This window comes from Bombina bombina, chromosome 10, assembly GCF_027579735.1.
Source record: "Bombina bombina isolate aBomBom1 chromosome 10, aBomBom1.pri, whole genome shotgun sequence".
Classification (NCBI taxonomy): domain Eukaryota; kingdom Metazoa; phylum Chordata; class Amphibia; order Anura; family Bombinatoridae; genus Bombina; species Bombina bombina.
Genome location: NC_069508.1, coordinates 102,704,027 through 102,720,945, shown reverse-complemented (window position 1 = coordinate 102,720,945; position 16,919 = coordinate 102,704,027). Strand labels below are relative to the sequence as shown.

At 39.9% G+C, this 16,919-nt stretch overlaps 1 protein-coding gene across 7 annotated transcripts in view; it reads left to right on the top strand.

Annotated features, from left to right (window-relative positions):
• The window catches only part of RALGPS2 (Ral GEF with PH domain and SH3 binding motif 2), a 619,002-nt gene that overhangs the window by 312,109 nt on the left and 289,974 nt on the right, over positions 1–16,919 (top strand). The window contains exon 1 of one of the 7 annotated variants that reach the window (XM_053693290.1): positions 15,668–15,820. The exons of the other annotated variants lie outside the window; for them this stretch is intronic. The gene's annotated coding sequence lies outside the window, so the exon portion shown is untranslated. Of the gene's footprint in view, positions 1–15,667; positions 15,821–16,919 lie in introns of those variants that run through there. 7 annotated transcript variants of the gene reach the window in all.

Here is a 16,919-nt window from a genome sequence, read left to right as displayed (position 1 = left end):
TGGAAGTTTTAGGTCTCATGACTGCAGCATCGGACGCAATCCCCTTTGCATGTTTTCACATGAGACCTCTACAGCTTTGTATGCTGAATCAATGGTACAGGGATTATACAAAGATATCACAATTAATATCTTTGAATCCCATTGTACGACACTCTCTGGCATGGTGGATAGATCACCATCGTTTGGTTAAAGGGGCTTCTTTTGTTCGCCCAACCTGGATTGTGATCACAACAGATGCGAGTCTTTCAGGTTGGGGAGCCGTTTGGGGGTCTCTGACAGCACAAGGGGTTTGGAAATCTCAAGAGGCGAGTTTACCAATAAATATTTTAGAACTCCGTGCAATTCTCAGGGCTCTTCAGTTCTGGCCTCTACTAAAGAGAGAACCGTTCATTTGTTTTCAGACAGACAATATCACAACTGTGGCTTATGTCAATCATCAGGGTGGTACTCACAGTCCCCAAGCTATGAAAGAAGTATCTCGGATACTTGCTTGGGCGGAATCCAGCTCCTTTCTAATCTCTGCGGTGCATATCCCAGGTGTAGACAATTGGGAGGCGGATTATCTCAGCCGCCAGACTTTACATCCAGGGGAGTGGTCTCTCCATCCAGATGTGTTTTCTCAGATTGTTCAGATGTGGGGGCTTCCAGAGATGGATCTCATGGCCTCTCATCTAAACAAGAAACTTCCCAGATACCTGTCCAGGTCCAGGGTTGTTCAGGCGGAAGCAGTGGATGCGCTGACACTTCCTTGGTGTTATCAACCTGCTTACATCTTCCCGCCTCTAGTTCTTCTTCCAAGAGTGATTTCCAAAATCATCATGGAACAGTCTTTTGTGTTGCTGGTGGCTCCAGCATGGCCACACAGGTTTTGGTATGCGGATCTGGTTCGGATGTCCAGTTGCCCGCCTTGGCCACTTCCGCTACGGCCGGACCTACTATCTCAAGGTCCGTTTTTCCATCAGGATCTCAAATCATTAAATTTGAAGGTATGGAAATTGAACGCTTAGTTCTAAATCATAGAGGTTTCTCTGATTCAGTGATTAATACTATGTTACAAGCTCGTAAATCTGTCTCTAGGAAGATTTATTATAGAGTTTGGAAGGCTTACATTTCATGGTGTTCTCATAAATTCTCCTGGCATTCTTTTAGAATTCCTAGAATTTTGAAGTTTCTTCAGGATGGTCTGGATAAGGGTTTGTCTGCAAGTTCCTTGAAAGGACAAATCTCCGCTCTTTCTGTTTTATTTCACAGAAAAATTGCTATACTTCCTGATATACACTGTTTTGTACAGGCTTTAGTTCGTATTAAGCCTGTCATTAAGTCAATTTCTCCTCCTTGGAGTCTTAATTTGGTTCTGAGTGCTTTACAGGCTCCTCCATTTGAACCTATGCATTCTTTGGACATTAAACTACTTTCTTGGAAAGTGTTGTTCCTTTTGGCTATCTCTTCTGAGCTATCTGCTCTTTCTTGTGAGTCTCCTTTTCTGATTTTTCATCAGGATAAGGCAGTTTTGCAGACTTCTTTTCAATTTTTACCTAAGGTTGTGAATTCTAACAACATTAGTAGAGAAATTATTGTCCCTTCTTTATGTCCTATTCCTAAGAATTCTTTGGAGAGATCCTTACATTCTTTGGATGTGTTAAGAGCTTTGAAATATTATGTGGAAGCTACTAAAAATTTCAGGAAGACTTCTAGTCTATTTGTTTTATTTTCTGGTCCTAGGAAAGGTCAGAAAGCTTCTGCTGTTTCCTTGGCTTCTTGGTTGAAACTTTTGATTCATCAAGCTTATTTGGAGTCGGGTCAAACCCCGCCTCAGAGAATTATAGCTCATTCTACTAGATCAGTCTCTACTTCATGGGCTTTTAAGAATGAAGCTTCAGTCGATCAGATTTGCAAAGCAGCCACTTGGTCCTCATTGCATACATTTACTAAATTCTACCATTTTGATGTATTTGCTTCTTCGGAAGCAGTTTTTGGTAGAAAAGTTCTTCAGGCAGCTGTTTCAGTTTGATTCTTCTGCTTTTTGATTTGTTTTTTTCTTTCAAACGTGAAAATAAACTTATTTTTGGGTTGTGGATTATTTTCTCAGCGGAATATGGCTCTTTTTGTTTTAGTCCCTCCCTCTCTAGTGACTCTTGAGTGGAAGACTCCACATCTTGGCTATTGATATCCCATATGTCACTAGCTCATGGACTCTTGCCAATTACATGAAAGAAAACATAATTTATGTAAGAACTTACCTGATAAATTCATTTCATTCATATTGGCAAGAGTCCATGAGGCCCACCCTTTTTTATGGTGGTTATGATTTTTTGTATAAAGCACAATTATTTCCAAATTTCCTTTGTTGATGCTTTCTACTCCTTTCTTTATCACCCCACTGCTTGGCTATTCGTTAAACTGAATTGTGGGTGTGGTGAGGGGTGTATTTATAGGCATTTTGAGGTTTGGGAAACTTTGCCCCTCCTGGTAGGATTGTATATCCCATATGTCACTAGCTCATGGACTCTTGCCAATATGAAAGAAATGAATTTATCAGGTAAGTTCTTACATAAATTATGTTTCTTCTGTTAAGTGTGATCAGTCCACGGGTCATCATTACTTCTGGGATATTACTCCTCCCCAACAGGAAGTGCAAGAGGATTCACCCAGCAGAGCTGCATATAGCTCCTCCCCTCTACGTCACTCCCAGTCATTCTCTTGCACCCAACGACTAGATAGGATGTGTGAGAGGACTATGGTGATTATACTTAGTTTTATATCTTCAATCAAAAGTTTGTTATTTTAAAATAGCACCGTGTGTTATTATCTCTCTGGCAGAGTTTGAAGAAGAATCTACCAGAGTTTTTGTTATGATTTTAGCCGGAGTAGTTAAGATCATATTGCTGTTTCTCGGCCATCTGAGGAGAGGTAAACTTCAGATCAGGGGACAGCGGGCAGATGAATCTGCATAGAGGTATGTAGCAGTTTTTATTTTCTGACAATGGAATTGATGAGAAAATCCTGCCATACCGATATAATGTCATGTATGTATACTTTACACTTCAGTATTCTGGGGAATGGTACTTCACTAGAATTACACTGTAAGAAATACATAAAGCTGTTTAATAACTAGAGATTATGTTTAACGTTTTTGCTGGAATGTAAAATCGTTTTCATTTACTGAGGTACTGAGTGAATAAATGTTTGGGCACTATTTTTCCACTTGGCAGTTGCTTAATCTGTTTTCTGACAGTTTCTGTTCTCCCTCACTGCTGTGTGTGAGGGGGAGGGGCCGTTTTTTGGCGCTTTTACTACGCATCAAATATTTCAGTCAGCAACTCATTGTATTCCCTGCATGATCCGGTTCATCTCTACAGAGCTCAGGGGTCTTCAAAACTTATTTTGAGGGAGGTAATTTCTCTCAGCAGAGCTGTGAGAATTATAGTTTGACTGAGATAAAAAACGTTTATTCTGTAATTTGTTTCCTGCTTTCAGAATTTATCTTTGCTAATGGGATTAAACCTTTGCTAAAGTTGTGTTATTTACAAGGATTGAGGCTATAACTGTTTCAATTTATTAATTTTCAACTGTCATAGATCTTCTGTGCTTCTTAAAGGCACAGTACGTTTTAATATTATTCTAATTGAATTGTATTTCCAAGTTACAAGTTTATTTGCTAGTGTGTTAAACATGTCTGATTCAGAGGATGATACCTGTGTCATTTGTTGCAATGCCAAAGTGGAGCCCAATAGAAATTTATGTACTAACTGTATTGATGCTACTTTAAATAAAAGTCAATCTGTACAAATTGAACAAATTTCACCAAACAACGAGGGGAGAGTTATGCCGACTAACTCGCCTCACGTGTCAGTACCTACATCTCCCGCTCAGAGGGAGGTGCGTGATATTGTAGCGCCGAGTACATCTGGGCGGCCATTACAAATCACATTACAGGATATGGCTACTGTTATGACTGAGGTTTTGGCTAAATTACCAGAGCTAAGAGGTAAGCGTGATCACTCTGGGGTGAGAACAGAGTGCGCTGATAATATTAGGGCCATGTCAGACACTGCGTCACAGGTGGCAGAACATGAGGACGGAGAGCTTCATTCTGTGGGTGACGGTTCTGATCCAAACAGACTGGATTCAGATATTTCAAATTTTAAATTTAAACTGGAAAACCTCCGTGTATTACTAGGGGAGGTGTTAGCGGCTCTGAATGATTGTAACACAGTTGCAATACCAGAGAAAATGTGTAGGTTGGATAAATATTTTGCGGTACCGACGAGTACTGAGGTTTTTCCTATACCTAAGAGACTTACTGAAATTGTTACTAAGGAGTGGGATAGACCCGGTGTGCCGTTCTCACCCCCTCCGATATTTAGAAAAATGTTTCCAATAGACGCCACCACAAGGGACTTATGGCAAACGGTCCCTAAGGTGGAGGGAGCAGTTTCTACCTTAGCTAAGCGTACCACTATCCCGGTGGAGGATAGCTGTGCTTTTTCAGATCCAATGGATAAAAAATTAGAGGGTTACCTTAAGAAAATGTTTGTTCAACAAGGTTTTATATTGCAACCCCTTGCATGCATTGCGCCGATCACGGCTGCAGCGGCATTCTGGATTGAGTCTCTGGAAGAGAACATTGGTTCAGCTACTCTGGACGACATTACGGACAGGCTTAGAGTCCTTAAACTAGCTAATTCATTCATTTCGGAGGCCGTAGTACATCTTACTAAACTTACGGCGAAGAATTCAGGATTCGCCATTCAGTTTACCTGACAGAGGACAGGCTAACAAGACTTCAAAGTGCTTGCCGCACCCTTCATTCCATTCAACACCCGTCAGTGGCTCAATGCATGGAGGTAATCGGCTTAATGGTAGCGGCAATGGACATAGTACCCTTTGCACGCTTACACCTCAGACCACTGCAACTGTGCATGCTAAGTCAGTGGAATGGGGATTACTCAGACTTATCCCCTTCTCTGAATCTGGATCAAGAGACCAGAAATTCTCTTCTATGGTGGCTTTCTCGGCCACATCTGTCCAGGGGGATGCCATTCAGCAGACCAGACTGGACAATTGTAACAACAGACGCCAGCCTTCTAGGTTGGGGTGCCGTCTGGAATTCTCTGAAGGCTCAGGGACAATGGAGTCAGGAGGAGAGTCTCCTGCCAATAAACATTCTGGAATTGAGAGCAGTTCTCAATGCCCTCCTGGCTTGGCCCCAGTTGACAACTCGGGGGTTCATCAGGTTTCAGTCGGACAACATCACGACTGTAGCTTACATCAACCATCAGGGAGGGACAAGAAGCTCCCTAGCTATGATGGAAGTATCAAAGATAATTCGCTGGGCAGAGTCTCACTCTTGCCACCTGTCAGCAATCCACATCCCGGGAGTGGAGAACTGGGAGGCGGATTTCTTAAGTCGTCAGACTTTTCATCCGGGGGAGTGGGAACTTCATCCGGAGGTCTGCCCAAATACTTCGACGTTGGGGCAAACCAGAGATAGATCTCATGGCGTCTCGACAGAACGCCAAGCTTCCTCGTTACGGGTCCAGATCCAGGGATCCAGGAGCAGTCCTGATAGATGCTCTGACAGCACCTTGGGACTTCAGGATGGCTTACGTGTTTCCACCCTTCCCGTTACTTCCTCGATTGATTGCCAGAATCAAACAAGAGAGAGCATCAGTGATTCTAATAGCACCTGCGTGGCCACGCAGGACTTTGTATGCAGACCTGGTGGACATGTCATCCTGTCCACCTTGGTCTCTACCTCTGAAACAGGACCTTCTGATACAGGGTCCCTTCAAACATCAAAATCTAACTTCTCTGAAGCTGACTGCTTGGAAATTGAACGCTTGATTTTATCAAGACGTGGGTTTTCTGAGTCAGTTATTGATACCTTAATACAGGCTAGGAAACCTGTTACCAGAAAGATTTACCATAAGATATGGCGTAAATACCTATATTGGTGTGAATCCAAAGGTTACTCTTGGAGTAAGGTTAGGATTCCTAGGATATTGTCTTTTCTACAAGAAGGTTTAGAAAAGGGTTTATCTGCTAGTTCATTAAAGGGACAGATCTCAGCTCTGTCCATTCTGTTACACAAACGTCTGTCAGAAGTTCCTGACGTCCAGGCTTTTTGTCAGGCTTTGGCCAGGATTAAGCCTGTGTTTAAAACTGTTGCTCCACCATGGAGTTTAAACCTTGTTCTTAATGTTTTACAGGGCGTTCCGTTTGAACCCCTTCATTCCATTGATATAAAGTTGTTATCTTGGAAAGTTCTATTTTTAATGGCTATTTCCTCGGCTAGAAGAGTCTCTGAATTATCAGCCTTACATTGTGATTCTCCTTATTTGATTTTTCATTCGGATAAGGTAGTCCTGCGTACTAAACCTGGGTTCTTACCTAAGGTAGTTACTAACAGGAATATCAATCAAGAGATTGTTGTTCCTTCTTTATGCCCAAATCCTTCTTCAAAGAAGGAACGTCTACTGCACAACCTGGATGTAGTCCGTGCTCTAAAATTTTACTTACAGGCAACTAAGGAATTTCGACAAACGTCTTCTCTGTTTGTCATTTACTCTGGGCAGAGGAGAGGTCAAAAAGCTTCTGCTACCTCTCTTTCTTTTTGGCTTCGTAGCATAATTCGTTTAGCTTATGAGACTGCTGGACAGCAGCCTCCTGAAAGAATTACAGCTCATTCTACTAGAGCTGTGGCTTCCACTTGGGCCTTCAAGAATGAGGCCTCTGTTGAACAGATTTGCAAGGCTGCAACTTGGTCTTCGCTTCATACTTTTTCCAAATTTTACAAATTTGACACTTTTGCTTCATCGGAGGCTATTTTTGGGAGAAAGGTTCTTCAGGCAGTGGTTCCTTCTGTATAAAGAGCCTGCCTATCCCTCCCGTCATCCGTGTACTTTTGCTTTGGTATTGGTATCCCAGAAGTAATGATGACCCGTGGACTGATCACACTTAACAGAAGAAAACATAATTTATGCTTACCTGATAAATTCCTTTCTTCTGTAGTGTGATCAGTCCACGGCCCGCCCTGTTTTTAAGGCAGGTAAATATTTTTTAATTTATACTCCAGTCACCACTTCACCCTTGGCTTTTCCTTTCTCGTTGGTCCTTGGTCGAATGACTGGGAGTGACGTAGAGGGGAGGAGCTATATGCAGCTCTGCTGGGTGAATCCTCTTGCACTTCCTGTTGGGGAGGAGTAATATCCCAGAAGTAATGATGACCCGTGGACCGATCACACTACAGAAGAAAGGAATTTATCAGGTAAGCATAAATTATGTTTTTTTCCTTTGCTTCTATGCTGGGGCTGGGAAATCCTCTTGCAAGTCCATCTTACAACAAAGTTTCATAAAGACCTATGATGTCTAATACTCATAAAAAATGTGTGAAAGGAGCATAAGAGGGAGAAGCGGTACACAGTTATTTATTCAAATCTATTACGCCGTAGCGCAAAGTGACAAACAACACACGAAGTGTAGGGGATAATTACCCCGGGGTAAAATACAGAGGATTCTTGAACTGTCGGATTGACAGGCTGATGCGTTTTGGCTTGTCGCCTTACTCCTAGCCTTAACTAAAACTGAAAAAAGTGCAGGTTAAAAATGACAGCTCAACCTCCCATTGGACAGTGGGTTCACACCCCTTTCTACAACTAGTCCAATGGGATCACAAATTGAACTACATGCTCGCTCTGATGCTATCACTAATACTATCGTTAATTCACAATTTCTCAGTGCCTCTATCATTTACAATAAAGTACAGTGTCCACGATATTACTCCATGCAAATGTGATAAAGAAAACACTAACATAACATGAGTAAAAAATGACAAACTGAACTAACATTGAAGGGCACTGAACATGATTTCTAACGATAGCCTGCCTCACAAAAAAGCTGTGAATATTATCCATGAATTATGGGGCCCCAAATAAAGCTATATCCACTCACAACCCCACACCTATTCTATCTTTAGGTGTGGGAGAGTGGCAAGTAAAGCGTGCCCATGTAAGTAGGGGGTTGCGGACTATCTCACACCACACTAACTATACAGAAATGGATAAAAGAAAAAAGAAAAAAATGAGCATAGCATGTTAAAAGGGAAGTCCAAAATGTTGAACAACAAAGGGGAGCTTGTAAAGCATTCTACATATTACCTAGTGTGTTGCTAATAATGTGTGATGGATATTTCATATGGGGGATATTGATTGGAATGGAGAACTAAAAAGAGGGGTAGGTAAACACAAAACCTGCATAAATACATAATATAAATATATATATATATATATCAGGAGGAATTGGGAAGTGTGCAGGGAAATTAAGTATATCATTATAGGTATTTCTGTTAAATATCACATTTCTATTTCTATTTAAGGGGAGCTTGTAAAGCATTCTACATATTACCTAGTGTGTTGCTAATAATGTGTGATGGATATTTCATATGGGGGATATTGATTGGAATGGAGAACTAAAAAGAGGGGTAGGTAAACACAAAACCTGCATAAATACATAATATAAATAAATATATATATATATATATATATATATATATATATATATATATATATATATATATATATCAGGAGGAATTGGGAAGTGTGCAGGGAAATTAAGTATATCATTATAGGTATTTCTGTTAAATATCACATTTCTATTTCTTGGGGTAAAGATCCCCCAATAGAAATTGTTAACCATGAATAGAGAGAAAGGGATAACTTAGCTCCTAGAGGGATGGCCAGACCTCACCAAAAATTGATGAGGTCAAATTCTGAGTTGAGGCCTTCTTGAACCCTGGTCCTCAGCTTAAAGATCCAGAAGGCCTCCCTCTCCCCTAGCTTACGTACTCTGTCCTCGCCTCTCTTAAGTGGTAGTATCCTCTCAAAGATGGTCCATGTAAAGGATGCTACATTTTTTGAGTGTACACCAGAGAAGTGATTTATCAGGGGTGTTGTAAGTGTGCCTGCCCTTATATCAGATAAATGCTCTTTAATACGAGTTCTCGCTTCCCTGGTTGTTAACCCTACATATTGGAGGAGCAATCCTTGCAGGTAATGACATATACTAAATATGTTGACCTGCATTTGAGGCAGGTTTTTATCTTAAAAGCCTGACCTGTGACCGTAGAACTGAATGTCACCTATGGTAAGTCTTTCACATGCCACACAGGTGCAATGGTGGCATTGAAAGGTGCCCTTACAGCTTAGTCAGGAGGAGGTCGAAGACTCCCTGCTTCTAATCCTTGTCGGTGCCACCATATTTCCGATGGACCTGTTCCTTTTATAGGAATACCTTATCCCTTTCTCAACAACCTCCTGTAGACCATCATCTGCTAGTAGTAGTTTGAAATTCTTTTCTACTATCTGGCATATGTCCCAAATGATTAAGGATCACTAGAACATGCATATTCTCTGAGCAAGTGCTGGGCTTGGGGGTAGATAATTTGCATGTAATTACATTTGAAAGGTTTCACACAAGACGGTTGTCCCAGTGAAACTCAAATCTATATACCTTTTACAGGGCGTTCATAAGTCTTATTAGCTGAGTGTTTGCCTCTGGTAGTTTAGTTTCTCCAATAAAAAGTGTTTCTTTCATGTAATTGGCAAGAGTCCATGAGCTGGGGACGTATAGGATATACAATCCTACCAGGAGGGGCAAAGTTTCCCAAACCTCAAAATGCCTATAAATACACCCCTCACCACACCCACAAATCAGTTTTACAAACTTTGCCTCCCTATGGAGGTGGTGAAGTAAGTTTGTGCTTGATTTTCTTCTGTTATATGTGCTTCTCAGCATTTGGAAGCCCGATTCCTCTCAGAGTGCAGTGTATGTCAGAGGGATGTGAAGAGAGTATTGCCTATTGATTTTATGGTTTTCCTCACGGGAAATCTTTTCAAAGGTTCTCTGTTATCGGTCGTAGAGATTCATCTCCTGCCTCCCTTTTCAGATCGACGATATATTCTCATATTCCATTACTTCTACTGTTATTGTTTCAGTACTGGTTTGGCTATCTGCTATATGTGGATGGGTGTCTTTCGGTAAGTATGTTTTACTTAAAGGGACAGTAAACTTTAAAAATAATGTTATATAATTCTGCACATAGTGCAGAATTATATAACATTATTTAAGTGCTATAGTTCTAAAAGCCTTTTTTACCTTTAAATATGTAAAAATTTGGGCACTTTTACAGGCCCGCTCTCTGCTCTCTGCTGAGCGGGTCTGTAATATTTAGTCAGCGCATCGGGCCAGCTGTATAGTCACAGCCCGGCCCGACCGCGCCATAGCACTAAGTGCAGCTCGCTCCTGTCACAGGAGCGAGCTGCACTTAGTGCTATGGCGCGGTCGGGCCGGGCTGTGACTATACAGCTGGCCCGATGCGCTGACTAAATATTACAGACCCGCTCAGCAGAGAGCGGGTCTGTAAAAGCGCCATAATTTTTACATATTTAAAGGTAAAAAAGGCTTTTAGAACTATAGCACTTAAATAATGTTATATAATTCTGCACTATGTGCAGAATTATATAACATTATTTTTAAGGTTTACTGTCCCTTTAAGACACTCAGCTATGGTTTGGCACTTTGTTTTATTTTAAAGTTCTAAATATATGTATTGTACTTATATTTGCCATGAGTCAGGTTTATGTATATTTCCTTTTGCAGACTATCAGTTTCAAAATTGGGAAAAACATTTTTTAGGAAGTTATTTTTTCCTACCTGGGGTATAGTCTTTTTCTTTAACTTGACTATTTTTCATTTCATTTTCACGGCCAAAATTAGGCTTGCGAGGTCGGAAATGCTGTTATTTATTGCGTCATTCTTGGTGAGATAATTTTTTTGGCGCAAAGGTACGTTCGGTGTCGCAAATTCGTCATTTCCGGTATCCTAGTTGACGCCAGGTTTCCTTGCACAAGGTTGCGTCGGCTATGACGCGAGTTGCGTCATTTCCGGATGTTAGCGCCAAAAAAATTCATTTTGCATTGTGCATCATAATTGCCGCCAAATAATTTAATTATTTTAACCACACTTCCTATATGCCTCTTGCTTTTTTTCTATGCTCAGAGGGCTATGCTGTTTGCATTTTTTCCCATTCCTGAAACTGCCATATAAGGAAATTTATCATTTTGCTTTATATGTTGTTTTTTTCTCTTACATTTGCAAGATTTCTCAATCTGATCCTGTCTCAGAAACCACTGTTGGAACCCTGCTGCCTGATAACAGTTCTACCAAAGATAAGTGTATCTGTTGTAAGTTAGTGGAGATTATATCTCCAGCTGTGGTATGTAACAGTTGTCATGATAAACTTTTACATGCAGAGAGTGTATCCATCAGTACTAGTACAATGCCTGTTGTTCCTACAACATCTAATGTACATGATATACCTGTGAATATAAACGATTTTATTACAATTTAGAAGGCTTTGTCTGCTATTTCGCCTTCTTATAAACGTAAAAGGTCTTTTAAAACTTCTCATAAAGTTGATGAAATTTCAAATGACCGACAATATTACTGTATTATCCTCCTCTGATGAGGATCTATCTGATTCAGAAGATCCTACCTCAGACACTGACAAATCTACTTTTCTCTTTAAGTTGGAGTATATTCGTTCCTTGTTAAAGAGGTGTTGATTACTTTGGATATTGAGGAAACTAGTCCTCTTGTTACTTAATCTAGTAAACATTTACATTCTGTTTATAAACCTCCTGTGGGTTACTCCAGAGGGTTTTCCAGTTCCTGATGTTATTTCTGATATGATTTCAAAGGAATGGAATAGGCCTGGTACTTCTTTTTCCTTCTTCTAGGTTTAAAAAGTTGTAGCCTTTGCCAACAGTTTTGGGAAAAAATCCCCAGAGTTGATGGGGCAATTTCTGCTCTTACCTAACGTTCTACTATCCCTATGGAGGATAGTACTTCATTTAAGGATTCTTTAGATGGGAAACTTGAATCTTATCTAAGGAAAGCTTATTTATATTATGGCTATCTTCTCAGGCCTGCCATTTCTATGGCTGATGTTGCAGCGGCATCAACTTTTTGGTTGGAAAGCTTAGCGCAACAGGAAACAGATCCTGATTGTCTAGCATTGTTAGTTTGCTTCAACATGCTAATCATTTTATCTGTGATGCCATTTTTTATATCATCAAAATTGATGTTAGGACTTTGTGGCTCAGATATTGGAATTCTGACATGGTATCTAAGTCTAGATTACTATCTCTTTCTTTCCAAAGTAACAATTTATTTGGTCCAAGCCATTTAAGAAACCAAAGGCAGTCCCCAAGTCTGCATGAAGGTGCAGGCCTCATTCCAGCTAAGCTGGTGAGGGCAGATTAAACTTTTTTCCAAAACATTTGGGCAGATTTTGTCCAAAAATCAATGGATTCAGAGTTTTGTGTCTCAATGGTATCGAATTGGATTCAGAGTAAGACCTCCTGTGAGAAGATTCTTTCTCTCACGCGTCCCAGCAAATCCAGTGAAGGTTCAGGTTTTTCTGAAGTGTGTTTTAGATCTAGAGCTTTCAGGGGTAATCATACCAGTTCCGTTCAGGAACAGGGTTTGGGGTTTTATTATTATTATCGGTTATTTGTAGAGCGCCAACAGTTTCCGCAGCTTATTCAAATCTATTCATTGTCCCAAAGAGAAAATTCGTTCAGGCCAGTTCTGGATCTGAAAATTTTGAAACTCACACAAATCCACTAGTGTTGTTTCTTCAAAGACATGGTTAGAGGATCAATTTACCAAAAAGTTTCTTGATTCCTCAGACAAGGGTCACCTTTTTATGTTTCCAGATAGATTCAGTGTCTATGACTCACTAACAGACAAGAGACAAATTAAATTGGTTTTAGCTTGTCGGAACATTCAGTCTCAATTTTTACCTTCAGTAGCTATGTGCATGGAAGTTTTAGGTCTCATGACTGCAGCATCGGACGTGATCTCCTTTGCTCGTCTTCATATGTGACCTCTCCAGCATTGTATGCTGATTCAATGGTGCAGGGATTATATAAAGATATATTTAATATCCTTATATCCCAATGTTCGACTCTCTCTGTCTTGGTGGTTAGATCACCATTGTATAGTTCAAGGGGCCTCCTTTGTTCGTCCAACCTGGACTGTAATCACAACAGATACAAGTCTTTCAGTTTGGGGAGCTGTCTGGGGATCTCTGACAGCACAAGGGGTTTGGAAATATCAAGAGGCGAGCTTACCAATCAATATTTTAGAACTCTGTGCTATTTTCAGGGCTCTTCAGGTTTGACCTCTGTCGAAGAGAGAACCGTTCATTTTTTTTCAGACAGACAATAGCACAACTGTGGCGTATGTCAATTATCAGGGTGGGACTCACTGTCCCCTAGCTATGAATGAAGTATGATGGATACTTTCTTCGGCGGAATCCAGCTCTTGGCTAATTCCTGTGGTACATATCCCAGGTGTAGACAATAGGGAAGTGGATTATCTCAGCCGTTAGACTATACATCCGGGGGAGTGGTCACTCCATCCAGATGTGTTTTTTCATCTAAACAAGAGACTTCCCAGGGATTCTTAGGTGGATGCGTTAGCATTTCCTTGGTTTTACCAACCTGCTTATATCTTCCCGCCTCTAGTTCTTCTTTCAAGAGTGATTTCCAAGATCATCATGGAACGATTGTTTGTGTTTCTGGTAGCACGAGCATGGCCTCACAGGTTCTGGTATGTGGATCTTGTCCGGATGTCCAGTTGCCAACCTTGGCCACTTCCTTTAAGACTAGACCTTCTGTCTCAAGGTCCGTTTTTCCATCAGGATCTCAAATCATTCAATTTGAAGGTATGGAAATTGAACGCTTAGTCATAGAGGTTTCTCTGACTCAGTGATTGATACTATGTTACAGGCTCCTAAATCTGTCTCTAGGAAGATTTATTATCGAGACTTGAAGACTTTTATATTTCATAGTGTTCTTCTCATAAATTCTCCTTGCATTGTTTTAAAATTCCTAGAATTTTACAGTTTCTTCAGAATGGTTTGGATAAAGGTTTGTCTGCAAGTTCCTTGAAGGGACAAATCTCAGCTTTTTCTGTTTTTGTTTCAAAGAAAGATTGCTAAGCTTCCTGATATTCACTGTTTTGTACAGGCTTTGGTCCGTATCAAGCCTGTCATAAAAATAAATTTCTCCCCTTACTTGGAGTCTTAAAGGGACAGTCTAGGCCAAAATAAACTTTCATGATTCAGATAGAGCATGCAATTTTAAACAATTTTCCAATTTACTTTTATCACCAATTTTGTTATCTCTTGGTATTCTTAGTTGAAAGCTTAACCTAGGAGGTTCATATGCTAATTTCTTAGACCTTGAAGCCCACCTGTTTCAGATTGCATTTTAACAGTTTTTTACCACTAGAGGGTGTTCACATATTTCATATAGATAACACTGTGCTCGTGCACATGAAGTAATCTGGGAGCAGGCACTGATTGGCTAGATAAAGAAGAAACAGTGATGTACAAATCACTGCTTCTATAGGAGGCGCTAATAAGCACAATAAATATGAATATAAAATATATAAGGTTAATGTGATTCCCTATATATGCAATTAATGTAAAAACAATGAACAAATACCAATGAGTATAAATAAAACCTTTAAAAGGTAATAGGCTAGCCAGAGAAAGTGCAATGTATGTCTTCCACGTCCCAAGGCTTGATAGGCTGCTCTCTGTCGTCACCCCAAAGGATGATGTACTTCTATAGTGATGAGATAAAAACAAAAACAGAGGCGCCACATGTGTAGGTCAATAAAGATGAGAAAAACCAAAAAGCAGCAGATTAAGGGTACTCACAAATGGGGCGGCACTCTGATGTGCCAGCAGGGACAGGCTGGTGTTTCTACAGCAAACCAGCTAGCTGTGTGACAGGCCCACAAACTGATACAGTCAGTGCTGGAGTTCTCTGCTTGTGTGTCCTCTAGCCGATATTCCCAGTATGAATTTTCTCCTCAGCTGGCGCTGCAGTGGAGCAAGAAGGAGGGCTGAACTGCCTAAGGTTACTGAAATACTATCACAACAACACCAGACTGATGTAAAAGTAAAAAATCAGTATTTTATTATACACAATAAAAATACCAAAGGTATCACAATTTACAGCTGGGTGTGTGAATAACCATCTCCCCACAGAGAGTGCAATAGCAACGCGTTTCTCGGGCGAACCCCGTTTCTTCAGGCTTGTGTGCTCTAAGTGTGTGTATACACCCTTTAATTAGGGATCAGTAATCTCATGTTCCCATATCCCTCCTCTTCCTGCTCCGAAAAATATCCAATCAGATCTTTCCTTTCAGAACCGCCCAGTTGTTGATATAATTATGTTACATTGTAATAAAGTATCTTATTAAAATATGTGTTTCTATGATATTGAAAATTTACAAAGATGGGGGTGAGTAAATGGTTGGTAGGTAGTGCGATCTCTAGTCAGTGGTACCGATCGTAAATGATACATATTATAGTAAGTATGAGTGAGACTGGCACCTGATTCCTTATTGGCAAATGATATTGCTTAATTTGCGGGGCTTGTCCCTAAGTCTAAACAACTAGATGTGCTACTTACATGTTTGTTGTTCCTGTTTGCGAGGTAACGGAAGTAGCATGAGATCACATGATCGTAATCGCCCTTCTCTGCAATAGGTCTAAACACGGACTTTCAATAGTTTGCTGACTGACGTGTAGTCACATGATCTATGGGATTAAAAAAGTGAATGAATGTATCTACAACTGATGCCGCCCCCAAGTGTTAAGTACCAATAGGATGAAGACACCCTATGGTGGACCGCCTACAATATCGTAGGAAATACGTGAATAAATAAATACAACTCTGTGAGTAACTGCCTGTATCGATATCTATATATTATATAAATTAAACTAAGACTGTGCTGACTTGTCACAATTACTATGATATAATTAGATAAATACTAAGTGAAGCCCTAACGGATCTGTATGATCATAAAAGTGCATATATTAATCTAGGTACTAAGGTTATTATACCTAGATCGTTGTGGGATTGCAAAGAGTGTTCCCTTAGTGAACTGTTGGGACTATATGTGTATGTGTACAAATCAAAGTGCTGGAGTGTAGTCTACGACTAATGCAACCTCCAAGTGTTAGGTGCCAATGGGGTGAAGGAATCTTGTGATAGACCATCTACAATATTGTGGAGATAACATAAATATATAAATACTGCTCTATATATAACTATCATTGTAGATGTCTATATATTGTGTATATTGGACAAAGATTGTGCTCACCTATCGCAATTGTTTTAATACAATTGGATGCGTGCTAAGTAAAATCTTACAGGTCTACCGAAGTGCATATGTTGATCTATGTGCTAAAATTATTATACCTAGATCGTTACGGGATTGAGAATGTCATCTCTTAGTGAAGTGTTAAGACTCTCTCTCTCTCTCTCTCTCTCTCTCTCTCTCTCTCTATATATATATATATATATATAATGTGTGTGTGTACATATCGGTATACTATTGTATTTAAAATGTGTTATATTACCCAAAGGTGACTTAAGTGTGAAATAAGTGTGCGAGTGGGATATATAATATATGTTTTAGATATGTGTATAAGTCATAAGTGTGCAAGTTAATATACATATATGTGTATAGTAATAAATAATAAATTTATGTGAGTTGCAATAAGATACTGCAAATTATTATATAGTTATTGCCACTGTAGTGGAAATAACTATACTTTCTATATTAAACTATGTACACTCCAAATAAAATTGGAGTTCAATTTAAACAATATTGAGATATGTATCAGCAGGTGGACGGCGAAAGTCCAGATTAACAATATGTACAAAAATGTAGGCATCATTCTGTGTACATAGTTATATAGCCACAAATGTGAATGGCACCATATACATATATTAAAGATCTACTATAAAAATTCTATCCTACACTTCCTT